The sequence below is a fragment of the Lytechinus variegatus genome, chromosome 4 (genome assembly GCF_018143015.1).
Source record: "Lytechinus variegatus isolate NC3 chromosome 4, Lvar_3.0, whole genome shotgun sequence".
Classification (NCBI taxonomy): domain Eukaryota; kingdom Metazoa; phylum Echinodermata; class Echinoidea; order Temnopleuroida; family Toxopneustidae; genus Lytechinus; species Lytechinus variegatus.
Genome location: NC_054743.1, coordinates 61892024 through 61912236, shown reverse-complemented (window position 1 = coordinate 61912236; position 20213 = coordinate 61892024). Strand labels below are relative to the sequence as shown.

The window sequence follows — 20213 nt, the reverse complement described above, 5'->3', positions numbered from 1 at the left end:
ACATACAAATGTTTGAGAACGCTGTTAAACTGAAATAATTGTGTCATGCTTAAAGTTTAATCTTAGCCTGACCTGATCTTAAAGGCGGGCAGGCTGGTCTATAGTCATGGGCATTCATATATCTCTATATGCTATATTTATGTCATCTGTAATCCACCGATAGCTCATAATTAATAGCTGTGCTGGGATTCCGGTCCGGCTAGCAGGGAACCAGTGGGAAAACAGCCATGAATTTTAAACATTGAAGAACTTACGAGGGGGGCCTTCTAGCCGGGGGTTTAACCCTCTCCGAGGAGCTTATTAAACAAGGGTATCGGTTGGTTACAGACATTATCGGTATATGTATATGTGATGATATTCATACACTGTACACAAAAAGCAGAATTGGTAAAGATGCACATTCATCTCTATTTTCATTAAAGCCACGACAAATCGCAATTCACTTGTTCTTGTTGTTTTGTTAGCCGTGAATAATGATACATTAATAAATAAATAATATATCACACATAGAAAAAAAATATAAGGAAAATAAGGAAAGAAAATTATTCAATTTGGAAAACTAAAAAACAGAAGAAAAATAGAGACCTTTTTTGCAAAATATATAGAAAATAATATATACAAGATACCCACTTATTTCTTTTCTGTCTATTTTTGTTGTGTTATTTTGTCTTACACAGTAAATAAGTAGTCAATCGTAATTTTTTACAACCGAGCTTGGACAAAATTTAAATTCATATAATACAAAAAATATATAAATTGTGATCTTGTATATTCATGAGGACTTGCAGAGAACAGTTTTAGCAAAAAATAACAACTTTAATTCGTCAAAACTTTATTAATCCTAAACAAATTTGGAAGAGATTTTCAGTGTTTTTTGTTTGTCTGATGTACACTTTGAATTATATCACATAGCTTTCAGTCTCGAGTACCTCTAGCCCTTCAATCAAATTGGTTGGACGACCGGTTACACTTTACATATAACATAGTTATAAGGAGAATGAAGGGGACCATAGAAAGAAAGCATGAGAAAAGGGGAGATTTTGGTAGGGAGAGAATGAATCAGAAAAGGATCATGCTGAAAATTTCATTAAAATCTGATAATAACAAAGTTATTGAATTTGAAATTTAACAACATTTTGGTAAAAAATTAACCCAATGTACACACGATCGTCAGGAATATTTGTTAGGCTTATTCTATAAAATGAAATAATTATTTCATATTTTCATACATATATGTATGATATGTCCCAAGTATCATATCATTATTTCCAGCAATGCATATCTTCACATTAAAGGTCTAGTCCACCACAGAAAAGATTGTTTTGAATCAACAGAGAAAATCAGGCAAGCATCATGCAAAATATTTCATCTAAATCGGATGCAAAATAAGACCCTCACTTTTTGTTTTGGTTTTCATTGTTTGAATTGTACAATATTTCAATTTTTTACAGATTGGACAATAAAAAATAAAAATAAAACTTTATTTCATAGGACAATGAGGAGAAAATTATAATATTTCATATTTAAAAAAACAAAGAAAGGTGAATGAGTGATGTCATCAGTTCCCTCATTTGCGTACCGACCTGGATGTGCATGTAACTATTAAGTGAAATTGAGCGAAACTTAAAAATGTCATACCTTTCTTATTTTTCATCCGATTTTTATGTTTGATTTTTCTCTTTTTAATCAAATCAACTTTTTTGTTAGGGTGGACATGTCTTTGAAATAAATTTTCACTCCATTTTTTATAGTTCTCGGAGGACAAAATGTAAATTAGCGCGACTTCTTGTAATAAAATACAAAAGAACAAGTGGGGATATGACATCAGCTGGGAACGTCGTGGTCTAGTGGTTCTGACTCTCACCTTTCAAACAGAGGGTCGTGAATTTGAGTCCTAGCCATGGTGTGTTTTCCTTCAGCCCGAATTTCATCCACACTGTGCATCACTAGACCCAGATGAAGTGAATGGGTACCCGGCAGGATTAATTCCTTGAAGCTGTAATAAGAAATATTGGATGAAAACAATGCAAAGGACAGTATATTAGCTAAGGGTTCAAAATATGAATGCTTGTCATGTGTCTAAGCTTTCTTTAGAAGTTCATATATTTTTTTATATATTGAGAAATTTGCAGTATACTATACCATTCAATTGAATGATACCAATTAACAAATATCAACAAAACATTTTGTAAAATATGATAAATAAATTTATGTTTAACCATAGATGGGTAGACAATAACCTATTATATAATGGGAGGTTGCCCCAATGATGACAAATACCACAACAAATGAATACCTGGGGGAAAAAGTGTCCACCCTTCCCCCCTCAGCCAACATACTGATTTTTTTCTGGGGGGGGGGGTGTCAGAAAAGACGTGTGCTCCTCTAAATAGGGATGACATTTGTCCTTTCTAAGGATTTTTTACCATTCCTGACAAGGTTTTTTTTTCAGCTATGCCACTGCAGGAATACAATCTGTTTTATCTCATGAAGCTTTGCATTTTTTTCTACTGAAGAATATTCTTACACACCTACCTTTCATAAACTCCAATTGTTTCTTGTACACGGTACGTTTTCTGTGTTCAACACCCGTCGTGTCATTCCAAGATAAGGCTGGATCATCTACCTTATCATCCAGTGTATCCGTCGTCCAAACTTTGAAAATGAAATAAAATCAATTTGAGTGTTGTAAAATCTGCATGTATGTGCAGATACAAACAAAAATAGAATACTAATATAGTAATAGAAAAATAATGATCTTAGAACTTCAATGTTAAAGATATTTTTCATGGACCTCTGATTACCAGCCCAGAATTTAGGATAAAAATAAGGAAATGTGATAGTATTTCAGCGTAGTTCAGACAAGGCTGTATTATAACTGTGCATGCTTTATACTAGTAATAGCTATGTCATCTGAAATCAAATTTCTAGAGCAGCAATTTTCAAGAGGGTAATCGATGACATAAATTCCATTTTTCTGGTATTGACAATCGCAGAAGCAGATCCAAGTGGGCACATTTGACCTGTGCCCCCACCTTGAGAGCAATAGTTGATGTGTTTGATAAAAATGTGGCTTTCTTACACAAGTGTTCTCCCCCCCCCCTTCGAAAGTTACAGCAAATATTTATATTAAAAATATTGTCTCATACAAGAGGATCTCCTTTTTGGTTTGCTTGTTATTTAAAGTTTCCTTGGGAAAATGTGCCCCACTACCCCCTTTGAGAAATCATGGATCCGTTCATGGACAATCATATGCCAGTGGATGAACTCCAGACGTTTTTTAGGCAAGTTTTGATCAGTAAATAAATAAAAACAGATAAAATGTGATCACAGGACAAACTTAACTTTAAAAGAGGATAAAATTTACTTTAAAAATTGATATGCCTAGCCCCATGAAAGGATCTAAGAATACCCTCCGGCACTAATGCAGTTTTACACCAGCCAACTCGCAGTGAACAATTGTGTACAACGGATAGCGGAGCGTGAACGTAGCGGTCGTGTACATTTTTGCTTATTACATGACGTCATCCAGCCACTGCCGAGAACCAATTTATGAATGAAAATATAGTAAGCATGCGCAGTGCAAGCCTTTTGTTTCCCCACACAGAATTCCACCAAAACAAGTGTGCAATTCCCTATCACCTCGTACCAAAATCGACCTAGAATTTCAATTTTCCTATATTTTATATGAATTATGAAAGGTATTCTCGGAGGATCTATTTTCTCACCGATACCGCACAGGTAAGCAAATTTTGAATACTTCTTGCTTTTCCGTCAAAATCTTACGAATTAGCGTCTATATGTCATCGTGTTCCTTGGAATTTGTAGAGTCTATCGCAACGTGCACAAAGTCAATTGGCTTCCGGATTTCGGAGCGTCGCGTGAATATGCATGAAATTGCAGTTTCGATAATTTTCGATCGATACCGGAGCGATCCCATCACGAACCAAGACCATTTACCGTGTACACAACATGACCGGATATCGTTATCGATACTTCCGCACGCAGTCCAAAGGAATTATTTTTGGGACCACGTGGTCATGACGTGATCTGCGCTATTGACCAATCAGCGGTCTTCGAATCGCTGTGCGGAGACGATCTATCCGTTGTACACAGTCTATGGACAATTGTTCGTTGTGCATGCAACTTCAAGCAAAACTCCCCACCAGAATTGTCTACACACATTTTGAGATCAATACACAATATGCCCACCACTTTTTAAAATATTGCGGATCGCTTGGATTCGCCGTCATGTTGATATGGACCGAAGTTATGCGATCAAAAGATTCGCATGCGGCATGCTGGCAGTTTGTTTGCCACATGTTAGCATGATTTGGTTGCTAACTTCAGTCCATATAAATATTACGGCGAATCCGAGAGATCCGCGAAGTGATGTCTACGGATTAGATCAACGACGTCGAGATCGAAGACTAAATACAGCCATTCCCAATATTTTGAAAAACGGTGGGTATATTAACATCGAAATGTGACTGAGAGACCTGTCATGACATTTGGGAACAAGTTTTGGTGATGAGGTATGCTGGTAATCGGCCGGTGCAAAACTGCATTAGCGCCAGTTTTCTCTGCATATTTATTGCAGCCTCTGTTGAAAAATTGAATAGGAATCGTTTGTCACTCCGTCCAGTCACAGTTCCACACACAAAGTGCACATTTTACCATTGAAATAGTATGTGCAATGAGTGGTGTGTACAGTGTAGCAAAGTTATAGACCTGCGTAGCCTTTATCATTTTTTAAACTTTAGGACCCTTACCATGTTTCACCTCCATTTTATCTCATTTACCAACATCTATCAACAACAACAACAAATTATAGGCCTAATTTCAAAGCAATATTTGTCGGCAAGTTTTCAATTTCAGTAAATTAACATGTGCAGTAACGGTCTTATTCACAATTAAAACTTTGACAGTCTTGACATTAGTATGGTGAGACTACCACATATCGACCACCTCTTTTGAAACCGACCACCTTGCGCGCGTTAAAATTATTGCGTATTACAAACGATACGCGCGGGAGAGTAGGCGCAGTGTCCATAGAAACGGTAAAAATTGATTTTACGAGAAAAAAGGAAGCAACAAAAAGTATAAATTGAGTAGAATTAATCAAAATTGTATTGACCAGACCCAAACCCCGCTGAAAAACCAAGAAATCCGATAGGAAACGGCTTTAGAACAAATTTCCGTCGTCAATCGTCGAATCATGTACCGGAGCTCGCAATGGAAGTAGTGAGACGATCATTTAGCATGTTGACATCATAGAACTGATTTGGAAGAGTTAAAATTCTTCGCCACCGCGACAAGAATCGGCCGTAAACTTAGTGTATCGCGGGTGGTCGGTTTCAAAAGATGGGTGCAAATGAGCAAATGTAAAATCGTCGTATTCGTTGTTCGTCGATATATACGCGGATCGAATCGGAGTCGCCGTGCGAAACATGGGAATCTGATCTGCTTAATTTTCTGCACAAATGAGACGAAAACTGGGTAAAATTGATGAATATTTTCGCAGATACGATGCTTAGAAGATTAGGTGGTCGATAAGGGGTAGTTCCAACCATACCACATTTAACAAATCATTCATTCACGAATTCAATGTATTCAGAGATGGTTTTTGTAAAACATTGACTATAAACATCAGGCAATATGAGCGAATTACTATTCAATGCTCGCCGATCTTAGCTCTGCCAATACAAAGCATAAACCATAAGCACTCCCTATCGTCAAAGCCACGTCCCGGCCCGTAGAGCAGCGGCCAGCGCCAACGGGGCAGTGACGGTGGCAGTGCAGTGGTCGTGCATGTCGTGGCAGTACAACGACATCTAACATTTTGAGACAATTTGAGAAATAAATCAAAGAAAATTGTTGTAGAACTTACTGTTATAGCCTTCTACAAATGACTTTGAAGTCGCTGTCCGAATCTGACCCGTGTTCCTTTAGTTTTTGATGAATTATCGACGGACTTATCAACAGCAAAACGGTAGTACCGGTAGATCGAGTTTTCTTTTTCAAATGGCGGTTAGACGTTCGCGCGTGCGTAGTGCGAGAACAACACGTATAATAGAGCTACCTGGCAAGCATCCAAGCGGCCCCTCTCGCCAAAGCATATGGGGGGGGGGATAAATTATGACAAAATATGGGGGGAGGGGACTTCTTCGCCAAGATAAATACACATCCCGATATGGGTGGGGGGGGGGGGGGTGAATTAAAACCAAATCAGGGGTGTCTTTTTTTCCTCTCGATTGATTCTGGGTTGGAAACCATGATGGCGTGAGTGCATGCCACTGTTTTCCTTGGATCTTGGAATCTATGAAAAAAGTTTTCGATCCCTTCACTTTTTTTTCCTGTTCTCTCTGTTATTTTCTTTTTTATTTTCGTTGTCTTTTTTCTTTTCTGTTAATCTTTCTTTTCTTCTTTGCCTTTTTTCTTTTCTTGTTTTTTCCCCTTTATATATATATTTTTTACTCACTCCTCTTCCCTTTTAATTTGCTTTTGTAATAATTGAAATTGAGATTTCATTCAGTAGATTTCTTTTCTGTTACATTGTACTATACCCTGTATGGCGGCAGGGAATTTTGATAGGGGTGAGGGAGCAAGACCATATGTGGATAAATCATTTCAGTCAAGTAATGTCGGCCTATAGAATAGCTCTCCTCTTTATAAACGCCGTCCACAAGTGGGAAAGAATATTTAGAGCCTAAAATAGAATTAGAATTTTGGAAATATCATTTGTAAAAAAAGGGTGAAATAATTCATGATTGGAAGCAGCTATAATAGCGTACAAATGGGTCAGATGGGGCTTTTGACGTTGCAGACAGACCAAATCAGGGTTTGCGGATGGGAATTTGATAGAGGTTGGGGACCAAGACAACCAACAGTGAATTCATTTTGAGCAAAATATGGGGCATTGCAAGAAACTTGCAATCGAAGCAATCGAACTCAAATCAATTTCAGACTCCAAAATCATGAGAGTCATACTTTTCATTGCAAACTTGCAACTGATCCATAAAAAAATCCAAATTGATATGTTCTAGATAAACTTAATGTATCATCACCTGTAAATTTGCATCTGATCGAATTTTGGGATTGATTGCAAATATCTTCTTGGAACACTAAATATATAGTTCTTTTTATAAAAAGCGGCCATAAACAAGCAAAATGATTATAAAAATAGAATAAAACTTATTAATTAAAAATTAAAACCCTTTTTATCAAAAAAGATTTCATTGACCGATTGATTTTATTTTTGCATGCACCCATTGCATCAGATTTAAATTTATGTACAATTGTAAAATATAACAAATTTATAATATTGTATCATAACCACTGGATCAATAATATTTAAACACATATAGACCTTTTACTTAATAAGGACAAAGACAATTTAAAAGAATGCAAGAGACCATGTTTACAATCATGAGCGATTACACTTGATTTGGGGAAGCTGCTCGCATAAAAGTCACAGGTCAAATATTTAATTAACTCTAAATACCTTTTAATCTTTGACATATTTTCTTTAAATCTTCGGAATTATGTTAATGGGTAATGCAATTGGGCATATCATTCAGCATTAACACAAATGGCATTCATTAGGCAAACACCACTAAGCCACTATAGCTTTACAATTATCCAACATGATTATATTATATACCACTAGGCACATACTACTAAGACACCATATTGATACCAATCATACCATTATAGAGGCACATACTACTGAGACACCATTGGGTATATAATGGTATACCATGCAGTCATACCATTAGAGGCACATACTACTCAGCACCATTTGACACCACTGAGACACCATTGGGTATATGGTATACAATTCATCATACCAGTCATACCATTATAGAGACACAATTGAATACCACTGAGACACCATTGTATACCACTAAGACACCATTGGTGCATGGTATACCATTCATTATACCAGTCATACCATTAGATGCATATACTACTGAGACACTATTGAATACCACTGAGATACCATTGTATACCACTGAGACACCATTGGATGTATGGTATACTATTCATCATACCAATCATACCATTACAAGCACATACCACTGAGACACCATTGAATACCACTGAGACACCATTGTATACCACTGAGACACCATTGGGTATATCATGGTATACTATGCAGTCATACCATCAAAGACACATACTACTGAGACACCATTGAATACCACTGAGACACCATTGTATACCACTGAGACACCATTGGTGCATGGTATACCATTCATTATACCAGTCATACCATTAGAGGCATATACTACTGAGCACCATTGTATACCACTGAGACACCATTGGTGTATGGTATACCATTGATCATACCAATCATACCATTACAGGCACATACTACTGAGACACCATTGAATACCACTGAGACACCATTGTATACCACTGAGACACCATTGGATGTATGGTATACTATTCATCATACCAATCATACCATTACAAGCACATACCACTGAGCACCATTGAATACCACTGAGACACCATTGGGTAAATGGTATACCATTCATCATACCAATCATATCATTAGTCACATACCACTGAAACACCATTCGGTATATGGTATACCATTTACCATTAAATAAACTACCAATTACCATTAAGAACTTACCATTGAAACACCACTTAAATACCATTCGCGTACCATTTACCATTCAGATTACCATTCAACTACCATTCGGCACCATTCAAATACCATTGGCGATTTTTATAAGGGAGGGCAGGGGGTTCACAGTGCCCCCACTTTTTGAAGCACTAAACAGTTTTCCCTTTGAACCCAAGAACTTTGCCCCTTTCATCTTAGGAAGACCCGTTCTATGTGTTAAAGTGTGCCTCTTTACCTTTATATAAATATAAGTTTCAGATAAGTTTCCATTCCTTAAAACCGCTCTTTTCATGCCCTATCATTGCCCGTTTTCCTTATTTCGCTTTCTTATGACTTCTTAAAGAGAAATGCCAGTAGTTGCAGTAAACACTGATTTCATGACAAAGTCTGTAAAACCAGGCTTAATTGTCAGCATATCATCGAGGATCTAGATCTGGTACAGTTACATAAACTGAACTTTGTGAAATCTTGAAATCTACGCTGAAAAATGTTGACACTGAAGATAACCAACACAGATAGGCACACGTGGGACAGTGTATTATAATTGATGGAATAAAGACCCGACGGAAGTGACCGAATCCGCGCTTATTTTGCTGATTTCTCAGCAATTACACAATTTCTTCAAGAGTCCTTTGGCACATATTTTTTATTCATACAAACAGACACTTGGGTGGTCATTATATTAGATTCTGTAAAAAGTCATTTTGAGATCGTTACCAAAACTGGAATTTATCTTTAAAGTGCATATTTAAATAATAAAAATCCTTTTAAAATGTTCCTCTCACCCCTTTAACCCTACCTAGGCCGGGGGGGGGGGGCCTCGGAGGCCCCCCTCAACGAATCGCGCGATATTTTCGCCGTGCAAAATTTTTTGACCGCGCCGCTCGCTGACTTTTTACTTTCAAGTCTTGCGCAACTTTTGAGACCAATTTTGCGTCACCCGGGTACGTGGTTCCGAAATTACGCAACATTATGTAAGTGCATGTCAGACCGAAAATTGCTCAAAAACGTGATTTCGTGTACAAAGTCAATGCAAATTGTGTTTCCATTTTAGTTTTGCTAGTCTATATGTATTAATTTTTTGCTTTTTATGATCACAGAAGAGTCCCCAACAAATTTCATTGAAAAAACAATGAAAAACAAAAGGTCCAAAAAAAGAAATACATAAGAAATTGCAAAAACAATATAATACATAAGAAAATGATTTGATATCACAATTTTTTTCATGTACACTTGCTAAGGACACCACAAAGAGTTTCTATACCAAAAATTAGTACATTTGGAGCTTTATTTAGGGAGTTAGAGGAAAAAGTATGATTTCGCATACTAATTACGCATAAATTAGCATAATCATTTAATAGCGATTTGAATGAAATAAATTTCTATACAATCTTGTTGATTATGCCCCAGGCAACCCGCGTGCCAATTTTCGGCGTGATCGCGCGGTCGACGGCCGAGATCTTAGGGAGGGCCTGGGAGGCCCCCCCCGGCCATAGGAACTCCCAAAATACCCCGGCCTAGATAGGGTTAACCCTATCTAGGCCGGGGGGGGGGGGGGCTCGGAGCCCCCCCCCTTCAACGAGTCGCGCGATATTTTCGCTGCGCAAATTTTTTTGACCGCGCTGCTCGCTGACATTTTACTTCCAAGTCTTGCGCAACTTTTGAGACCAATTTGCGTCACCCGGGTACGTGGTTCCGAAGTTACGCAATGTTATGTAAGTGCATGTCAGACCAAAAATTGCTCAAAAACGTGATTTCGTGTACAAAGTAAATTGTGTTTTCAACCAAAAATCATAAATATATGATTATTTTTAGTTTTGCTGGCCTAAATGTATGTATTTTATGCTGTTTATGATCTTAGAAGAGTCCCCAACGAATTTCATTGAAAAAACAATGAAAAACAAAAGTCCAAAAACAAAGAAATACATAAGAAATTGCAAAAAACAATATAATACATAAGAAATTGATCTGATATCACAATTTTTTCATGTACACTTGCTAAGAACATCACAAAGGGTTTCTATGCCAAAAAGTAGAACATTTGGAGCTTTATTTATGGAGTTAGAGGAAAAAGTATGATTTCGCATACTTATTACGCATAAATTAGCATAATTACGTAATAACGATTTGCATGAAATAAATTACTATACAATTTGTAGATTATATCACAGACAACATGCGTGCCAATTTTCGGTGCGATCGCGCGGTCGACGGCCGAGATCTCCAGGGGGGGGGGGGGCCTGGGAGCCCCCCCCGGCCATATGAACTCTAAAAATACCCCGGCCTAGATAGGGTTTAGTTGCCCCATTTCAGAGAGAAATTCTTCTTCTGTAGTGTGTACATTTTCACCTTTGATCAAATGCCCCATATGAATATTCTGATAAATGCCCATTCTCTTCTGGTTGGTTCAAATGTCCAATTTACTAATATAAGGTAGATGTATTTGCAATTAGCGTCCTTTCTTTTATGCAGGGGCATCTGAGCCGAGGGAGGGCAATTGCCCCCTAAGAAATGGACCTCGTTCCATGGACCCCAAAAGTTTTCAAGACCAAGAAAAGGAAAGAAAAGTGGTGAAATATGATAGTGTTCTCTATGTCAAAATCTATCACAAATCCTATTTTTCTATGATTTTGCTTGCTCGCTCGCAGCTTTAAAGAAATTTTGCCCTATACGCCATGTTTGCCCCCTCAATCATTTTGCTCATTAACCTACAAGGGTACATATGCTATTTTTTTAAAAATGTTGTTTCAAGTGCCCTTTTCAAAAGAGGAAGTGCCCTTTTTCGCTGTGCACTCCCCTCCCCTATCAATTTTGCTCTGCCGACCCATGCTGGTAGTCTCCTTTTCCAGACCCAATGCGACCTTACCCTACAAGACCTTACCCTACAAAACCGCCGACCCACACACAGAGCGCCACCTACGACGTCAGCCCGCCGTGACCGCCGGCCTAGAGCTTTCCCCCACGTCCGCACGCACGCCATAAGTACCGCCGCACGCCGAGCGAACACTCACTCCTGAAGACGGACAGTCAACCTGTCCGAAACGTCGAGTCTCTCTACTACTCATCATCTCTACTCGCCGACGCAAGCCAGCATCTCATCAGCTCTACTACTCAAGCTGTTCTCACTCAACATTCCTTCTGGTTTACAGTCCTTTTCAGGACTATTCTCAAGAAAGAATACTCTATTCCCAAACCTCCACTTTCTCGCCAATCCACTTCCTTCTCTTCTTCTATCCACTGCTTCTATAACACTCCACATGGTGCACCGTAAACCACATCAGCAATTGTACATGCCACCATGCAAACCTTCAAACAACATCTAAGATGAAGGTTATTAGTCTACTTTTTGATACTCAGTCTTGGCCATATATATTCTACCAAACAACAGGATTAACGTTATACCTGGACTAGCTAAGCGTAGTCTTTACTCAAAACCCGGTGGTTAAAAAGAGAAATAAACTTTAAAACTTAGACCTCACCATCTTCTAAACCATTGCCATGTAATCAAGCATATGGATATAGAGTTATTATTTTCTCCAGACCCAGTCATTTGAAAAAAAAATCAAGAATCTTCGAAACTTCAATCTTCAATACGAAGTTCCTGTAATGTAGCACATGGGTATACAGCGTAATTATGCAGTGGGTGTACAGTGTAGTTTTTTAATAAATGGGTATGGAGTAAAGGCTATGCTATAGGTACCCGTGCTTTGTTATATACTATTAGTTTGGAAGATGATGGGGTCTTAGTATTTAAGTTTTTTTTAATCACCAGGTTTGGAGTAAAGACTACACTCTATATCCATTTTTTCTTACAGAGATGAGACGGTGGGGTCGTCAAATTGAAGATCTCCTATTTTTTTTTAAATACAGCGTCTGGGGTAAAGACTGTGCTCTTATATCCATGCTTTCTTACAGGTTCTTATTTTTGAAGATTATAACATAATTTTTTAAAACGGGTCTGGAGTAAAGACTGCGATATGTACCCTTGCTTTATAACGGAGTCTTAGTCTTGGGTCTTAATTCTGAAGTTTTTTTAATCAAATGTCACAGGAATGAGACTGTGGGGTCTTAAAAATTTGTTTAATAAACGGGTCTGGAGAATTGAGAATACGTTATATACACGTTCTTTATAACAGAGTCTTAGTAGTGGAAGATGGCGGGGCTTAAATAATTTTGAATTTGTTTAATCACCCGGTCTGGAGTAAAGACTACACTTTAAACCCAGTAACCACCGATAGCTCAGTTGGTAGAGCGGAGGACTGTAGATGATTGACAACTGTTAACCTTATGTCGCTGGTTCGAATCCGGCTCGGTGGATGTGGGTTCTTTTTGGCGCAAATATTCACTACTGAATGACACGCGTCGTATAAGCTAAAACAACAACAACAACTTATTCCATAAAAATTAGACGGTGAGGTATTAAATTTGATTTTTTGTTATTGATACAACAAGGTCTAGGGTAAAGACTACATTACATCCATGTTATTCCAATTAAACGATAGTGGGTCTTCAATTTAAGGTTGTGCCCCCCCCCTGCCTCTCTGAAAAGCGTTTCATTGCCGATATCACTGTAGCTTTTCCCTTATGCAGGCATGTTTCTCATTTTTAACAGTAATTTTATGAAACATTTCATGAGAAATAGCCTTTATATGGATAAATGCAGTGATTTGCACATATCCCGGAGGTTTGCACTTTTCCCGTGAAAATTGTTCATTTGCACATATCCCGTCGTCACGTTTGCACAGATGCCGTTGATAAATTTTGACAGATTTGCACATTTCCCGGCGTGGCGTTCGCACAAATTCCGTTGTTTGCACAAATCCCGGCGAAATTTTGGACATATACCGTTGTTTGCACATATCCCGGCGTTTAAACATAATTATCACGGCTCCACAAGGGTACACAGCTCATATATTGTTTCCAAGTTTGGGGTTTGGAAAGTACGATCTAATTATTTTTTTTAATATTCATATCATCGTTTGCTTTTACACTAAGTTTTAAACAAGATTTTCAATTGCGATCGCTCAAGCTGCTCCGACGAAACTTGAAAGAAACAACCCAAAGAAGTGCTTAATGCAACGTACAAGCGAAATGTTTTATGTCGGATTTATGCATGTATACGATTTTTAGCAATAGCTTAATCGTCAAGGAAATGCTAGCAGTCAGTTAAGGCATGGTCACACCGCCCGAGCGTTATTGGAGCGGTCGTGGAGCGGAGAGAAAAAAAAAATCATCACCGCTCGCTCCCATTCACCATTTTCGATTTCGATTGTTTTTATATTGTTTTCAATTTTTGTTTTTTTATTTTTTCCCAATTTTGTAAGCGAAATTCGAGCCCCTCTCCCTACCGCTCCAACAACACTCGGGCGGTGTGACCAGGCCTTTAACGATTGCTTGAAGTTACTAGCAAAAGCATTTGCTCGTTCATTTTTAGGAATACGGAATCTAGCAAAAGCCAAGCAAAAGTCTGGAAAAGCAATAGCTACTTTTAATGCATCTGACCCATAATCATCATTTTTATAACATAAGAAATCAATGCATGTACACAAATTTCTTCACGAATTTTTATACTCAAATAATTAAAATGAAATATATGTGATAAATGAAAATAAAGAAGTCATTACGACTGTCACCCATCCTGCTCTAAAAGGTGATTTCCTTACCTGAACTTGATTTGGAGTGTAAAATCACTCTTTCAAATTTATAATATAAAATCTATATTTTTCTGAAAAGAAAAGAGATTTTTGTGGCATTTCTTAAAAAAATGTATAAGAAATACGAAACAGAAGACGGTATACGAGATTTTTTCAAAGTTAAAGCTGAATTTATTTCTCGTACAATATTTCGTATTCTGTACAACATACTCGGAAAATAGGTCGCAAGTATTCAGTAAAAATCCATTATACGTTGATGATACGGAAACATGACACATCAAGCACTTCAAAATGTAAAATGTTGAATAAATACATTTGTCAAAAAATATATGTAATTGATAGATATAAGTATCTGCTATGATTTTGTTAAGATAATGCAAGTATACCATACATATTTTACAACACCGTATACCTGCAATGATTATCGATGAGGAGAAATTGATGAAACAGAAATAATAGATGCATTTAATTTAAGTGGGCTTACAGGCACAAAATTCCCACTATGGCAAAAGTAAAAAAAAAACACATCCAAGTTTGTGTTAAGGTATACATGTATTTCAACTTACTCATTTTCATATTTGAACGATTATAAATCTAGATAGATCGACGATACATACAAGCCTGCCTCAACATAAACATTCAATTTTGGATAACGAACTTATACATAACCTATATATATATATATATATATATATATATATATATATAATATATATATATATATATATATATATATTGTGTTAAGAAATGGATGAAGAGAACAATGGTAGGCGTAGCTTAAATCAAGGTTCCCCAGAGCTATCTACCCTTTTGGAAAAATTGGTGATGCCGAAAAAATGTCTCTGCCGGGAATCGAACCGGGCCCCCAGCTTTGAACGCCGGTGCCTTAACCACTAGACCACAGAGACGGGTTAGTTGTTAAGGCGACCCTGATCCAATTGACCGTCAGATAGACAGATTTTCGACACCATACCAATTATAATTTCCTTTGTCGGGTGAAGTTGGGTTTTGAACAATGACAAGCCGCCATGCCTCAGCTGGATCAAAGCTATTGCTTTGATAAAAAGCTAGTGCTTTGATACAGTACACGTATGGGAGAAAGTATACAAATGTGTGTGAAGCTATACATGTACAACAGCTTTGGCAACTCTTTTATTTTTAATATTGTGTAAAGAAATGGATGAAGAGAACAATGGTAGGCGTAGCTTAAATCAAGGTTCCCCAGAGCTATCTACCCTTTTGGAAAAATTGGTGATGCCGAAAAATGTCTCTGCCGGGAATCGAACCCGGGCCCCCAGCTTTGAACGCCGGTGCCTTAACCACTAGACCACAGAGACGGGTTAGTGGTTCGGGCGACCCTGATCCAATTGACCGTCAGATAGACAGATTTTCGACACCATACCAATTATAATTTCCTTTGTCGGGTGAAGTTGGGTTTTGAACAATGACAAGCCGCCATGCCTCAGCTGGATCAAAGCTATTGCTTTGATACAAAGCTAGTGCTGTTGATATATATACATATATGTATATACATATATACATATATATATATATATATATATACATATATATATATATATATATATATATATTATATATATATATACATATATATATATATATACATATATATATATATATATATATATATATATATATATATATATATAGGTACATATATATATACATACATACATATCTATACATTTATAATGTATTTTCGTGCTTATTACTTTTGTTTTTTTTTTATCCCAAAAGCCTTGATGGAGACCCGCTAAAAAGGTCGAAAGTTTGGCATGAAAAGAAGTGTTAACCATTTGCTACACACACACACACACACAGACAGGCATCTCCCCCCATATATATATATATATACACAACAAAAAAGTAAGTCTCCCTTGAACAAACATCAATAATTTCGAACCAATGCGAGTTTTTGATATTTTTATTTTAACATGAGCGTGTAGGTAATTTTATAAGATACCCTCTGAGTAAATATTATTTACATATTTTACGTTATGCTTCAGTGAGAACCGTCAGAAGGCAAAAATTTCACTTTTCAAAAGTCACAAGTTAAATATCATGACTTTGATTCCATTTTATTGGAATTGATTCCACATTCCCACCATGAAAAATAGTCAGAAGGCTTGTAAAAGGTACTTTCTAAAAGACCATACGACTTTTTTGGCTAAATTTCACGGTTGAATAAACACAAATCCAGATTTGCTATAATTGGGTTTTTTACACATTTTAATCAATAAAAATGATAGAATATGGTGACAGTTATTTTTATAAGAGTATTTTCAACAATATTCAACGTTTCACGGTTCAATGAACATTCATTGAAAACAAAAAATACGAATTTCAAATGTGATAGGCAGGTATTGTTTGTTTTTGGTAACTGAAACTGATCTTTTATCAGCTTTTTCTTTATGTTCATGACTAATTAACATGCTTCAATGATTCAAATGCGTTTAATTAAACATTCACGCTTGGATGAACTTGTGGAATGTGATTAGCTCTTTTTTACGTTATTGGAAAAAATGTAATTTATAACTATGGATATCTGTTACAAATCTCCTTGCATGGTTCATTGGATTTGATTTTTTTATGAAAATCCCGAAGTTAAATGAATCAGTGAGCACACAATATTCGAAAATTATGAGAATGATTATGAAAATGAGAAGAAAGTTCAAGGCCTTGGCCCCACTCTGTGCCGTATCGAATTGTTATTTTGGTGTGCGCGCCTTTTGGATAGTAATACTCTAAAGCCAAGTGCGAAGTTTCATGAAATAACTGTTGGTAGAAGTAACAAAAACCGTCCATGAAACAAACCATCATTTCGTATTTGTTAAAATTTTGACTTCCTTTCCATAGGCTTGTGTGCATTATGGATGCAAATGTTTAAGAATAAGTAACCCCTTATTCAATATGGTGGAACTTTTTTTCGAGGCTGTCTTTAGCAATGTCAATTTGGCAGTAATGTTTATCAACCTATGGGCAGAATTCTGTGCAAAAATGAAATCGATTTGTTTTGTGTAAAATTGGTATTTTTAATGTCACAGACTCATTTTAAATGGTAATAAAGTGAATATTAGGGGCAATTTCGGTTTCAAATGTGACTTTAATTGCTTTTGTTTTTATCATCCATCATTTATATCACCACACACTTTCCGAACTTACATTTTCATGGTTGAGCGAGCACATTCGAAAACTTAGAAATGAATACTCTTTTTACTGCATATATGTATTTTTTTAACAATTTCTCAGGATCAGCTGAATATATGGACGAATCAGCGGTGGATCCAGAATTTTAAAATGGGGGAGGGGCATATTATCGGAGGAGGCACCAAGATTTTCAAATTTTAACATAATCTAACAAGTTGTAGAGGGTACTACCATAAACCCTTATGATGATGCGTCACAATACTGGGCTGCGAAACAGTTTTCAACTTGGGGGGGGGGGACTGAGTCAAAAGTGGGGGGGGGGCTGACCATGCAAATAATCACAATCGTATGGTAATTTTTACATTTTTGTACATGCTTTTGGAAAAAAATGGGGGCCAACAGCCCCCCCACCCTCGCTTCCGTGGCCTCTGCAATATTGTGTTCACTCAACCATGAACATACGATATAAAAATTGTGTGTGGAGTGGCTAAATGATGGATAGTAAAACAGCATTAACACCATAAAATTCACCTAAAAACAACTTTTGCCAAACTTTGTATTTGCACAATCTGAAAAACGACTCTTGTGACTTTCAAATATGGTCATTTTTAATTCAATCTTTAATTACTCATGCATGACTCAACCGATCGATCTCATTTTCCTCCAGGAGTTGCTTAATGAGTGTAGAAAACCACCTACCAAATATCACATCTCAACATGATTTCGTTCAAAAGTTACAGCAATTTGATTTAGGGGGACTTACTTTTTTTAATCGGTATTTGCCCTCTTGTCAGGGTGCACTCGGGCTCTAAAAAGACTCAGAATGAGTATTAGGATTATAAAGTGTGATTCATTTTCTGCTGCCACAATCAATCATTTCTCTTTTAAAGTGATTTCATTTCGGAGCGGATTTCATTAACCCTGGTCCAAAGGAATATTTCAATATGTTGGAATACTCGAGATTCTTTTTTTTCACACGAATTTTTCTACATCGTCATTGAAGTGAAGGAAATAAGAAATCAATTTAACCCCACCACGAGAGAAAAAAAAAACAGTGTAGAATCACCCCAAATGCTCTCTGCCCTTTTCCACAGCTGTCTTTAGAGGGTTGTGTAGTACGTGTAAAACGAATTTTTAAATGGGTTTCCGTTTTTTTCCTTGTTTGGGCCACTATCCCTTTCATGTCCTATGAGAAGTGATATAGTATTATGGTTGTCTGGTGGATCGCTACTGCTCTTGCTGTTATTGTTCTTCTTGCAGGCGCGATTGTATATTATGTATGGGACCATAATCATATTAGAAAAGAGCAATGCAGCTAGACCAATGATCAAGTTGTCGTCGCATTTATCTATCTTTATGGGAAAAGATGGTGTCACAGTCACCAAAGAATTGTCACTTTGATTGTTTTCAGTGAAAGTGGAGGGAATCAGCATTGTTGTACTTTCAGGAAAGGTAGGACTGGGAGTAGGACAAGGATCTTGGTATTCGCCATCGGACAGATAGTGGCTAGTGTCTTTACATTCGCACCTCTTTGTGTCTTCATGAATCAGAGATGAGCAGCAAAATACTGGCCCCGATTGTCTGATGAGAATGGACTGTTTCAATATATATCCGTTTCAGTAGGGCCGGCCAATGAAGGCATCCAAACACCGTTCTGGTAACACTCAATTTTCCCGGGTAGACTCCCTGCATTGGCTTGACAGTCTAGCGAGACCCAGTCGCCACCCAACATATCACCCACGACACATGACGCCTTACCAGGGGGATGGTATACCTTCAAATAAATTTGATGAGTGTTATCCACTTGTATCTCACCATCCTTGTATACAAACAAAATGTATGTGCCTTGATCATCTCCCATTAGATTACTTATCATCAGATCCACAAAGCAAGAATCAGAGTTATTTCCATCATAAACTGTGAATCTTTTGACCTGATCTAAGTGCAGCAGAAACAAGCCTGACCCAAGCGTAGACATGTAAAAGGGACGTCTATTTGATTGCTGTAATGTGACGTCTGTGGTGTCACATGGGTATGGGAAGTGTAAGGTTACGTTTTGTCCCTGTATTTTATGCTCAGACTCACAGCTAGATAAACCTAATGCAATGAGAATTATGAAACAAGACAATCCAACCGTAAACATATTTTTGTAATCATTTGGCATTTTGAATTTGACGACGTTATTTCTTTAACAACAATGTAGAATAATAGGAATAACAAAATTACAGATGATTCACAAAAAACAATCAAAATAAAAAAGTTTTTTGAAAATTTCTAGATCGAATGGTACTGGCATGGAGCTATTTTTCTAGTACAAGTGAAAAGTATGATCGTATTAATGCACCTGACCCAGAAGTAGACCTAAAAAAGGGACGTCTAGTTGATTGTTGTAACGTGACTCCCGTGGTGTTACAAGGGTATGGGAAGTGTAAAGTTACGTTTTGCCCCTGTAGTTGAGATACAGACTCACATTTAGATGTAATAATGGAAATTACCAAACTTTGCAATCCAACCGTAATCATATTGTTGTAAGCATTTGGCGTTTTGAATTTGCCAACGTTATTTCTTGAACAACCTAGAATAATGCCAATAGCAACCTTACATATGATTCAAACTCTTAAAGACGTTCTTAGAAAATTTCTAAATCGAATATTACTGGGTTGCGAACATAATTTGTTTTATAGTATAAGTGCAAAAGTATGTTAGTATTAGTTCAACAAGTAAACATAAGCATGTTCCACCATACCCGTATA

At 37.0% G+C, this 20213-nt stretch overlaps 1 long non-coding RNA gene, 1 other non-coding gene and 1 pseudogene across 2 annotated transcripts; 1 reads left to right on the top strand and 2 right to left on the bottom strand.

Annotated features, from left to right (window-relative positions):
* Positions 1-1981: 1981 nt before the first annotated feature.
* Positions 1982-5931, bottom strand: LOC121412787. The gene is made up of 3 exons (XR_005969674.1): positions 5891-5931; positions 2536-2655; positions 1982-1996 (listed from the first exon to the last, which is right to left on the bottom strand). It is a non-coding gene; the product is annotated as an uncharacterized LOC121412787 (long non-coding RNA).
* A 6935-nt stretch (positions 5932-12866) lies between these two features.
* Positions 12867-12955, top strand: TRNAY-GUA. The gene is given in 2 exon segments: positions 12867-12903; positions 12920-12955. It is a non-coding gene; the product is annotated as a tRNA-Tyr (tRNA).
* Positions 12956-18439: 5484 nt separating this feature from the next.
* On the bottom strand, positions 18440-19926 carry LOC121412786 (annotated as a pseudogene).
* Positions 19927-20213: the final 287 nt, after the last annotated feature.